General features: G+C 39.8%; 1 protein-coding gene across 4 annotated transcripts in view; it reads left to right on the plus strand.

Annotated features, from left to right (window-relative positions):
• Nucleotides 1–12,656, plus strand: part of MEGF10 (multiple EGF like domains 10) — a 421,346-nt gene that overhangs the window by 150,520 nt on the left and 258,170 nt on the right. Inside the window, exon 1 of one of the 4 annotated variants that reach the window (XM_071209745.1) lies at nt 10,837–11,033. The exons of the other annotated variants lie outside the window; for them this stretch is intronic. The gene's annotated coding sequence lies outside the window, so the exon portion shown is untranslated. Of the gene's footprint in view, nt 1–10,836; nt 11,034–12,656 lie in introns of those variants that run through there. 4 annotated transcript variants of the gene reach the window in all.

The following is a 12,656-nucleotide window of genomic DNA, read 5'->3' on the forward strand; positions in this document are numbered from 1 at the left end:
AATGCAACAAATGAAATGAACTGTAAGGTAAGAGTTTGGGCCCTTAGGGTTTGATTTGCTAATGTAAAATATTTCTGAGGAGTAGAGTTTTTACCTGGAGTTTCTTCTTTGTGTTTCCTTTGGAAAGTACATTTTCTTGGATGGCTTTGCTATGTGTTTTGGAACTCCTAGCTTTCAAGTTTGTTCTTTTAAAAAATATACACAATTCTTGTTTTCTGTGGTCAATGCTAGAATTTTAAATATTCTATTGTTTTCTCAAACCCTACAAGGAGAGAAGAATCAAAGTAATTATCCACAACTGTTTGGCACTCAGAGTCAGGAACATATAATAATGAGCAGGAAACACATACACCTCAGTATGGAGATTAGTAAACAAGAGGCCATTATTGCTTATGGGGAGCAACCACCAGGAATTTTGAACAGTGGCATGTCCTAATCAGAAAAATAAATGACCAGCTGCAAGGTTAAAAGCTCGTTATGCAGGGAGTGTCCTTCATGTATTTGAAAGCATCTGGAAAACAACTGGCATTGACATTAACTACAAACTCATTTACTAGGCTTGGCAATATCTCTCCACTTGACACCTCCCTAATCACTTATCTTGTGGGCTTGGGGCGTGCTGGCTATGCTCATAAAAAGACAAAGCAAAGACTGAAAGCCAGCAGGCTTTTACCAAATGGAAGTTTGCCCAGAGGAAGCAGAGATGCACCGGAGAGACTAGAATTTTCAGACAGTCTTTATTGTGCCCTTTTCCCACTCTTTTGGCCCAGTCTATTCCAACTATCATTTGGCTCACTGTGTTTTCTTGTTGTCTGCTTGCTGTATCTGCTCTCTGTGTCCACTTGTTTTCTGTAGGAGGCACTGGTAACTGAACCCGGAACCTCCCATGGGAGAGGCAGGTGACCAATTGCTTGAGCCACATTTGCTCCCTGCTTGTTGTGTCTGCCCATTTTGTCATCTCATTGTGTCATCTGGTTGCATCAGCTTATTGCATCTTCTTTAGGAGGCACTGGGAACTGAACCCAGGACTTCCCATGTGGGAGGCAGGTGCCCAACCACTTCAGCCACATCAGCTCCTCTGGCTATCTTTTATTAAAAAAAAAAATACAAAAACTTTTTTTCTTTGAAAAGGAACCAAGTGAAAGAAAGTCTCTAAGATTCAAAATGTAAATGCAAATGGGTACTTCTGCAAATCAACCATCTCAGATTTACTGAGAGGCTTCATTAGAAATGACAGTGTATGTGATACATGATATTCTCCAGGTGCCATAGTAACAATTATTTGTGTACAGTGAAGTCAGATGTATGCTTTCAAAATGTCCCTTATAAAGGGAACCTGACCACAAAGTGGCTATGGACCATTCTCCTAGTCTTCACATATATTGGAGAAAAATGCCGCACTGATAAATGTCAAGAGCATCCTTCATGTAGGAGGGCAGCATGCTAAAGAATCTGCATTATGTTCTATTGGCTCTTTGAGCTCATTAAAAATTGATATCAACAATAGGTCCTAGAATCTTGCCCTATCTATGCTTTAATTTCCAAAGTAGTGGACCAGGACACTTAAAAACAGTATTCCCCTTTAGCACAGCTTTTGGCACAAAGCACTGTTCATAATTCCTGAAGATAATCAGATCTGGTAGTCACTAGTGCCTTTTTTGAGACCTGGGTTATGTAGCTACCCCAAACACATGAATCCACATCGAGTATATTTTAAAAAATGACAAATGAGATTGGTGTATGACATAGATGGCTTTACATTTGAAAAGTGCTAACAGGAAACTCATAAACTAGGAAAAATTAATCCATCAAATACCTCTCTGGAGCATAGGATGAGGTATTTGGTGCACATGGCAAGACCCAATACTTTGAAAGAAAATGACAACACTCAGTGACTGGGAGTAGCATATTGCCTTTCAGACTGAATAAATCGAATGCATAGCTAACCAATTCCTCCTGATATTTTAGAACCAGTTTTTTTTCAGCTGAACAGTATTGACTGCTTCTGAAATATCCGTACTGTCTCATGGCAGCCGGAGTATCTGATCAGAACATACATCAAATGAGAATTTCTAATAGCTAAAGTAAAACCTATTTGCCATTAGGAAAGAATTATGGAGACTAGGAGAAATATTTTAATTACATATTCCAATATGAAACACAATATTTCCTCTCTTGTACACACTTCTCATAACTTCCCAATTAAAAGAGATAAAAGAAAGAGGAAGGTTAAATATGCAGAGATGAGACACTACTAGGATCTAGAACAGCTTATAATTACTTCTGTTCAATCCAGTTCAATTCAATATTTCTCTCTCCTTGGGGGATCAGAAATTTACCTGTTTTGGTTCAGACATCTGCTGAAGAAGTTAGATAGTACAAATTCTTAGAAAGTAATAGCCTAAGAAGAGTTAGACAGCATAAAGGTTCATACCAGGGAGACTTCACTTCTGCACACCAAACAGTTGGAGAAGTTCAGATTGGCCCATTTGGAGCAAGAAACTTTGCTTCTCAATTTGAAAGTGCAGGTTTAACTTCTGTTGTGGGAACAGAGTAGGTGCCTAGAGGAGTGTTTAGGTGACATTGATGAAAGGCTCCAACAATAATCTTTATTTGTTGAAGTTGTTACCAAACAATTTCCCATTGATTTCTCTGTAGCAGAGATGGATGCCCAGCCTCCTCTTTCAGCCAAGTCCAGGGGCCCAAACTCTCTTGAGTTCTCATGCAGTGGAAAAGAATGAATATGGTTTGGTTCCTAAAAGTAGGCTTACTTATTTTGTGAGTACCAGATGGGCCTTGACTCTAGTACAAGTTAAATAGTAACCCTGGCCACTGGTAGGTGTGGCAACCTGATAGCTGACCAGACTCAAAATGTTGCATTATTCAGGCTTGAAAATGTTAAGTGAGTTTAGAACAAAATCAGTAGAACTACCAGCCCCTTTAAGTTATGGAAAATGAAACTATGAAACTTGTTATGCCATGTTTGAAACAAATTGAAACTATAAAAGCATTTTAAAAAGATTTAAATAAATTCATAGATGACAGAGCTAAATATGTTATTAGGGGAACTAAGGTATTTGGTGGGCATGTTGTTAGCCTCTCTAACATAAAAGAGAGGGACCTTTTCTTTCCACAGGTGTTCCTTTGCGTTGATAATAGTCTGAATTCTATCAATCTCTGAACTGGGTGGTGGGAATGGCCATCTGACCCTCCTGGCTCAGACATGAGGCTGACGGAGACTTGGCCCACAGAGTTATGAGTTAGACCTGGGGACTTGGAGGAGGGTCCCATCCTGTATAGCACAGTGATGCCACAGCATAGATGTGTAGAGGTGGGCTCTCGTTTCTCTGGGGCCTGTTTTCATAGAGGAGACGGCCTCCAGGTCATAGCACCTGTACTTGATCTCTGCATCCTGTTCCCAGAAGGCTGTGGCTGTAGGCGCCAACAAGCAAGAAACATCTCCAAGAATGGCTGAGGGTGTTGAGAGTCCTGGGGCTGAGTTTGAGTAAGGGCTGAGATGGTGGTCCAGTAATGACTTCCTTCTAAATGAGTGGCCTCTTCCCACTGGCCTTAAGTTGCATCAGAGGCATGGTGCCTGCTTCACCTGTTCTTCTGTTCAGATGTATAGAACTGAGCCACAGTACAATTCTATTCTCCCCTCCTGTTGGGGATTGAATCATGTTCCCCACAAAAGACATTTTCAGGTCCTAACCCCCAGTGCTGTGGGTATGAACCCTTTTGTAAATATGACCTTTGAAGATGTTATTGCTAGTCAAAGTGTGGACTCATTTGTGAATAGGATCTTCAAAGATCTTATTTAGATGAGGCCATATTGAATCAGGGTGGACTTTAGCCCATATGGCTGAAGTCCTTATAAGGCAGAGGAAACTGGATACAGTAGAAGTCAGTCAGCTGAAGCCTGAAGGAAGTATAAACCCAAGGAGCAGATACAAGGTGAGAGAGATAGCCATGTCCTAGAGGACTGCCAGGATGCTACAGATTCCAGAAGAAAGCATGATCTGAGTTGAACTAGCCTCCAAAACCATGAGACAATAAATTCTTGCTGTTTATGCCAATAAACCTGGAAAACTAAGATACCTCCCTTTCCTCAAACATGTAAGTTTAAATAATCAGATCATAACTTTATTAGTATCCTGTGTGTTATAAACCTGTTCAACTTCCCTTCAGTTTTTCTTCCAAAAATGATTGTAGATGCACCCATTTCCTTTTTAGTAGTCTCACCAATCTTTGTGTTCCAGTGATCCATTTTTTTTCCACTGAATTATGACACTGCTTGCATTCTTCCTCATACTGTGGTTATATGTACATATTTCTGTTTTACATCTCAATATTAAGCTCTCTGGGGGTGGATAATGTATCTTGTTTATCTTTGCTTTATACAGTTTAGCTGGCATGGTCCACATAGGTTTTTATTTCAGAAATATACTTGATATGGTAATCTGCATAAACTTGTACATCTTGCTTATGTAACTTTACAGAATATTTTATTTAGTCCTTATAAACTTGCTTTTAAAGTATGGTAAGTTATTCTTAAATTATAAATAAACAAAAATGAACATTAAAAAACAAAAACAAAACTCTGTTCAGGACCCTCTTCTGGGGGTGGCTGGGAAAAATGAGTGTGTATAAAAGTCTCAGGATAGTATCTGGCAGCATTGCTGGTTGGAGGCTGATGGCAGCAAGCAAGGCCCCCCTTGGACACTGAGACATTTATATTTGAGGTTCCTGGGATACTGAAAAATGGAGATTTGCCAAAACAAGGTTCCAAACATTGTGGCACATTTTTAATGGTTACATTCAGAAAATCAATGCTTTTTAACACAAAAAACCCATGAAGACTTTATGTATAATCTTATTTGGAGAAAATGCTAAAAGTCTACAATTGAGTCCCTTTGTAAGAGGCCTGAGCTAACTGGCAGTGCATCCCTGTGGTAAGCCTGGTGACAGTGGAGACAGTGGAACCCAAATCCTTTTTGAGCACTTAGAAAAGGGAGCAGCAATGATTTGGACCCAGTGTCATCCTTGCCAGAAGAGGCCTTTTCAGCAGTGGCTTTATGACAGCAAACATATACGCTGCAATCAGAAGGAAATTGTCTTATAAGGGTTTTGTAACTAATTCCAACACCATTATTTGAGAATGATTCACTTAACTGACATGGGTTATTCCATTAGTTAGAATTGGGTTTGGGCTACAATTAACAATCCTGGAAAATAATAGCTTATGCAAGATAGTTTAAAAGAAACCTATAGATAAGGAAATCCAGGGCTGATGTGGCAGCAACAGTCTGAGCAATTTCTGCTTATTTAGCTATATTCTGTATGTGGCTTCTAGTCGCAAAGCTACTTCACAGTGCAATATTGCTGCTTGGGTTTAGCCACTACATCTCCATTCCAGGTAGCAGGATGGAGGAAGATAAGAAAAAAAATGTATACCTTCTCATAAGAAAAATTCCTGAAATTACTACTGAATGCTTCTTTTTATCTCATTGGCCAAGTTTTAGTTATGTTCTCACCTGGGAACATAGTGAAAAGGAAGCTGGAAAATGCAGTCTTTTAGCTGAATAGCAATGAATCCAGCTTAAAAAATTCAGTGTTCTGAAGGGGAGCAGGTTGAATTTGGTAAGATAGCTAGCAATGTCTGTCACACCTAGGTAACCTTGATGTTCCCCTGTCCCACAAGCTTGTGAATTTAAGTTCCCCTTAAGTTTTGTTTCTGAGTTTCTTGGATCAAAAAATTCCTATCATCAAATGACAAGACATCAGCCCTCAGCCCTTGTTCCAGTTTCATATTTATACCCTGCCCCCACCCCCACCCCCAGACATCCCTCTCCTCTGGGTGCTTTTCTCTGTTTTCCTATCAACCATTGGTTGCTGTTGATCTGATTGCCAGTGTATAGGTAGAATCATGGTCCAAAAAGCCTGGTGTATTAGATATAGGATGTTAGAATATTCCAGCTCTATAAGTATATTTTCTCAGGAAATCCAATTCTAGTATTTATTTTCGAGGATCCTGCCCCAGTAATCTTACCTAGCATCAAGTAATGAAGGTAGTTTCACTGTAGAAAGTCAAACACGTATTTTTTTCTGTCTTACTTGCTTGATGCCCCCTGCAACTAGTATGCTGTGCTGTAGATTATGTCTGACTCACTGATCTCAGCTTCATTCATGCACATAGTCCATGGTGGGATAATCACCTCATGCAATTCAAGGACTTCAGAGACAGCCAACTAGGGCACTGCAGAGTTGATCGGTACTTCATAGTACAATTATTTCAGTGGACTATCTAGTTCTCCAGGTAAAAGTTCCCTGTACTACTATTTCAGTTTCTAATGAATTTGACTGAATCAGTGTAGACACATAGCTCTCTTTGTCCCAGTGTGTATAGAGACCATCAGAAGACTGGATCAGGAAGAAGGAAATTACCATGTAGTAAGAGTGCAGTGTCAGGGCCAGAGAGAAGGGAGTTGGAATATTCCATTCTCTTTGGACTGCCCAAATACCATATTGCACAAGAATACAGGAGTAGGAATGGCAACTCTAGTGGCTCGCTGCCAGGCACAGGACAAATCTGAACCCCAGATGCAGAACACCCAGAATTCCTGCTAGATCTGTCATTGCACCCCAGTCACTAACGTGCTCACCACTGGGTGAGAAAGAGACAGAATTTTAGTTGTGCTTCTGGGAATTTCACAAAAACTTTAGTATGTCTAGGGGAACATGTTATATGTCTGAATATTATCTATCAGTGTTATAGACAAAAAAGTATTGAGACTCATGGGATTAGAGAATTAGATTTTATTTGGACTTCATCAAGGATCTTCACAGATTTACTCACGATATTCTTGAGGATGAGATAAAATATAATGTATTTATTTGAACCTGATCTAATTAGCATGCCCAATGGGTGCTGGTTAATAGAGGCAGGTGTCTAATGGAGTGTCACTGTGCTCTGTCCTTGCCTGATGAAGATATAGAAGGTATGCTAATCATGCTTTCAGATACCATTAAATTGGTAGTAATAGCTAATTCATTGGGTTTCAGGCTCAAGATCTAAAAACATCTCAGCAACTAAAATGAGCCTAACAAAATGAAGTGTTGTTGGAGCTTAATGTGATACCCTCTTTGGTATCTGAAATACCAACCTCACACATACATGGTGAAGGACACATGCTTAGGTGCATTATATTTGAGCAGGATTTTAACTGACATTCTTTAACACCGTCCTCCATTCATAAAAGGAATATTTTTCATGCTTCTTCTTTGTGCTAGTCCTTTTCTCAGTAATGGGGTTTTAATGATGAACAAGAAATATAATTTCTTTTCTTGAGAAAACAAAGAAGATATTACAATAGGAGATGACACTTGCAATGGTAGAATAAAAACAGGATGCTATGTAATACATAGATTTAACATTCTGGGAACTTCATCTTGGGAAAATGACATTAAAGCTAAATCTGAAGGATAGGTAGGAGTTGGTTTACCAGGCAATAAGGAGAGGAAAGAATGTCCTAATAAGTGGGAACATTGTGTACAAAGGCATGGAGGTACAGCAACATAAAACATTGAAGGAATGGGAGCAGGTTCATTAAGAATGAGACATAAAGGGTGGGGAAAATAATGAGATATGGGACTGGAGAGGGAGGCATGAAGTAGGTCTTGAAGCCTTTACAAATAACTTGAGCTTGAATATATTTTTGTGAGATGGGTAATTATGAAAAGTTTTAAACAAGGAAGTGACAACCAGGTTTTTATATTGGACACTTCCCACAAGTTTTTATATTGGAAGCTTCCCACAGTCTTTATTGTAAAGACAGGAAGGATCAGAGGTGCCTGGTAACTTGTTTGGAGACTATTGCAGTCATTCAGGAGAGAGATGTTGGTGTTGTCCACTAGTGACAGTGCAGATGGAAAGAAGTAGGCAGAACTGAAAAGCATACAGGAGGAGAACCAAGACCTTGTGATGGTTTGGATGTGCCAAGAGAGGAAGATTCAAAGATGACTGTCAAGCTTCTAATTTGGGACATTTGAGTGAATAGTGTAGCTGTTTCCTAATTTTGGGAAATAACAGGAGAGGAGCATATTTGGGAGGGAAGATGATGTATTCAATTTTGGACATGTTGAGTTTGAGGTGATTAGGGCCCATCTAAGTGGTCATGTCCAGTAGGGGAGTTGGATATGAGAATTGGAAGCCAAGAGGATGGTCTGATGTGAAGATACAGATTTAAGAACAAACTCAATAAATCAATAAAAATAATGAATTCCATCTTTGAGCATATTAATAAATGTAGGGAGCCTAGAATAAGAGAAGTGATAGTTCTGGCTCTGGGATGCAAAATTGTTCCCAGACCAAGAGCTCTGATTCCAGTGTTAAAGGCTTGGTTAATCCTGGTTCTGCTGTGTAAGGCTGAGAGTTTTTCCATTTCTTCATCTAGGAGGACTGTAAAAATGCTTACTGCAGAATGTATTTTTAAGAAGAGAGTAAAGGGAAACGGACTTGGCCCAGTGGTTAGGGCGTCTGTCTACCACATGGGAAGTCCACGATTCAAACCCTGGGCCTCCTTGACCCGTGTGGAGCTGGCCCATGCGCAGTGCTGATGCACACAAGGAGTGCCGCACCATGCAGAGGTGTCCCCCGCATAGGGGAGCCCCATGCACAAGGAGTGCACCCCGTAAGGAGAGCTGCCCAGCGCGAAAGAAAGTGCAGCCTGCCCAGGAATGGTGCCGCCCACACTTCCCGTGCCGCTGATGACAACAGAAGTGGACAAAGAAACAAGATGCAGCGAACAGACACGGAGAACAGACAATCGGGGGGGGGGGGGGGGGGGATTAAATAAATAAAATAAATCTTTAAAAAAAAAAACAAGAGAGTACAATGATGAGTATAAAATTCCTAACAGACGGTCAGGCACGTAGTAAGTGTTCAAGAAATAATGTATTATTGTTGTTGCTATTGTTTTACTCATTGTTTGGGAGAACACATTTGGAGAACTCAGTTTAAGAGGAAGAGAGAGGAACTGAAACTTTGTTATATGAGGAATGGTTAGAGCCTGGGAGTGGTCAGCTTGATGAACAGGAGGTTTGGAGGTCACTCTTTTCTAATATGTGAAGGACTTCCAGGAGAAAAATGAGGTAGAATTGCTCTGTGGGCTCTCAGTGGGTAGATAGGATGTTCCAGACAGATTGACTATAGAATAGTTCAATAGAATAGGAGCCTTCTAATAGCCAGTTTTCTAAAGATTGAATAGTTTGTGTGGGTAGTTTTGCAAGTAGAGAATGAGGATATCTCTAAATTGGAGACCTGTGATTGCAGTTGGAAGAGTTATACCTGTAATTGAAGATGGTATGGGATGTGGCCTTGTTCACTGTAGAGTTAGCATCTAGTTTGAATAAGGTATTTATTTAGGAACTCTGGCAGCCTCAGAGGTTCATTACAATTTATTGCAGAACTCATTCTTGTGCTTGTTCTCTAACAATTAAAGAGATTGTTTTCACTGAGTAGGTCAGAGCTGAGGATTTTGAGAGAGCCACCTGGCTCACACTGGCCTGCATTATATAACTGTTAGCCTCCATGTCCCAAATGCACACAGCACAGCATCATTATCTCCAACCCTCTTAACCCTTCCTCCAGGATACAGCTTCAGGGAAGGCACAGTGATATGTAATAAATAAGAGGAGGTTTAGATTCTAAAACTAACCACCCTGGGTTTATTTTCTGATAGTAAAATGGAAGAAAAATAGAGTGAAACCACCATGATTTATGGGCTCTCTTCCTTCTAAGATTTTCTAGTTGCATCTTTGTGCTTTGCTTGACATTTATGATATAAGGTATTAATATCTGGAAAGAAGAGCTTCAGGTGCTAATTATTCAGACCTGCTCTGACAGTGAACTGGTGAGCAAAGCTCATATGTCAGATCTCATCTAGGCATTAAGCTCTTCAAGTAAAATAGGTGGGAATTATGAGACACAATGGACTTTGGCTGGATAGATTTTGCAGAAAGTCTATAGGATATATTAGTAAATCAGCCTTGATAGTTGCTGAAAAGCAAGCCAATACCTGTCTGATAAATGGAATCCTCAGGAAAGTCTTTGACTAAAGAAATGCACCAGAGTCATTAAAATGATGAGGAAGGAAAAAATGCAAATGATGGAAGTAACTTTTCTTAATTCAGAGAGGAAAAGTTTGCCTCCTCTTTCAATTCTTCAGGTTGTCAGATGCACCTTATTTCTAGTAGCTACTTGTAAAATTAATCATTCTAACAGTATCAAACAGACTGGGTTTTTACACTTGATAAATTTTTGATGTTGAACCTTTGAAAAATACAGTGTTGCTTTTTTTTCTCAAATGTTTTTCCCCAGAAACTAGTGTTAATTTGCAGAAGCTAACACATGACTAACAGTTTTATCTCAAAAGATTAATACACATTAAACCTACATCGGACTAATGCCTCATGACTGTCTAGCCTCTTGTCATCAGGGAATTTGGGTTTTGTGGTTCCAACAGTCATGTTGGTGGCAGACTCTTCATGCAGAAAGGTAGTCAGGTGGTTAGTTAGCTGGCCAGGCTGTCAGCCTTTAGCTGTCTACTCCCCTATTCTTTCTTGTTAAAAGGACAGGGAGCAATGTACTCAGCTCCAGGTAATAAATAATGATCAGTCTAAGCCAATTATGGTGAACTAAATGCCCTTTGTTTGTGACTGGTTTAGGGATGGGAGATGACCCAATTCTGGCCAATGAAATGTAAGAGGAGGGGGGTTGGGTTGTAAGGGGGAAGGGGAGTTCTGGAAAAGACATAAAAGGAGAGCAGGGAACTCTGTGGGAGTTAGACCTTTTGGTTTCTACTAACTTCCTTCCTGATTTTGGATGTCGTTGTGAGCCAAAAATGGGTGCTTGGAGCATACTGGACATCTTGAATCATGAGTGGAGACCATTGCCAGTACCTTGGGTAGCAGAGCAGAAATATAGAAAAGAGCCTGCCTGGGTTGTTGCTGAGTCCGCAAGCCACCAAACTAATGTGAGCTTGTCTCTCTCTGGAGGCCTTTTTTTTTTTTTTTTCATTTCCTGTCCCCCTGCGTTCCAGCTCCCTAAACCCCCACCCTGCTGTTTTTCTGTCTGTGTCCATTTGTAATCTTCTGTGTCTGTTTCTTTTGTCTTCTTTTCTTGTTTTCTACTATAGGCTTCACCAGGATTCTATCCTGAGGACTCCAGTGTGGGAGAGAGGTTCCCTGTCACTTGTGCCACCTCAGTTTCTGCCTTCTGGCATGTCTCGTCTTGACTCTCCTCTGTGTCTTCTTTTGTTGCATCATCATCTTGCTGGCGCTGGCCTGGCTTGCCGCATGGGCCTGGCTCTCCTTTACCAGAAGGCCCCAGGGATCGAACCTGGGTCCTCGCATATGGTAGATGGAAGCCCAATCACTTGAGTGCTTGAGCCACATCTGCTTCCCATCTCTAGATGTCTTTTAAGCAAATAATAAATGTCATGATTTAAGGCAGCACTGTTAGTCAAGTTTTCTGTATATTGCTGCTGGAAGTATTTTTAACTGATGCAGTTATTCAGTTAATTTTGCAGCCCTGGGAATTGTGCTATCATTTTTTTTTTTTTTTTTAGTTTATAAAAGTAATACATGCATATATTAAAGCAAATATCAATGCTATTAAATAACAAGTGAAAGTCTATTGACCCAGCTTCTAGTAATTTTCCTCAGAGGAAATCACTTGTAATTTGTTTTTAGTTATCTGACGGTTACAACTGTAATTCAAAGTAATTCTCCTACTTTCAACATAATATTTAGACAGTATCTTTTGCCTCTCCACTATGAAAGATGAAGTATTTATTTTCAACTTCTACTCCCTGCTTGTATATACTGAATTTCCTCTTTACTTATATTTATAGCTACAGATTAATACATGCCATTTTCACATTTTTATTATGCAAATATTACTAATAATTATTAATTTTAAAAAAACTGGTCAAATCCCTAGAAAAGGGAATGTAATTCTATGTCACTAAACTATTCAGAAGAGTAATTTGTAGGTATTGAGGTCAAATGGATTATCTTTTCTCACACATTAGTTGTTCATACTTGTATTTGGTTTCCTTAGGGACTATTTTTTTTTTTTTTAATTTTTTAATTTTTTATTGACTTTGTAATAATATTACATTAAAAATATATATGTGAGGTCCCATTCAACCCCACCCCCCCACCCCCCCTCTCCCCCCCCCCAACAACACTCGTTCCCATCATCATGACACATCCATTGGATTTGGTAAGTACATCTTTGGGCACCTCTGCACCTCATATACATTGGTTCACATCATGGCCCATACTCTCCTCTATTCCATCAAGTAGGCCCTGTGAGGATTTACAATGTCCGGTGATTACCTCTGAAGCACCATCCAGGGCAGCTCCATTTCCCGAAGACGCCTTAGGGACTATTTTTTAAACCTAAGTTGTTAATTGACTTGTTTTTCTTGTTGAATGTGGAAACATAAGTGTTCTTTGTAGTATCATTAAGATATCATGCTTGTTACTGTTAATCATACTACTTATTGAATGGAAAGCACCTTGGAAGATATTCTCAGAGGTGTCTGACTTCCTATTCTGATTTCGTCAATAACCTACTCCTTTAGAACTGT

This window comes from Dasypus novemcinctus, chromosome 2 (assembly GCF_030445035.2).
Source record: "Dasypus novemcinctus isolate mDasNov1 chromosome 2, mDasNov1.1.hap2, whole genome shotgun sequence".
NCBI classification, from domain to species: domain Eukaryota; kingdom Metazoa; phylum Chordata; class Mammalia; order Cingulata; family Dasypodidae; genus Dasypus; species Dasypus novemcinctus.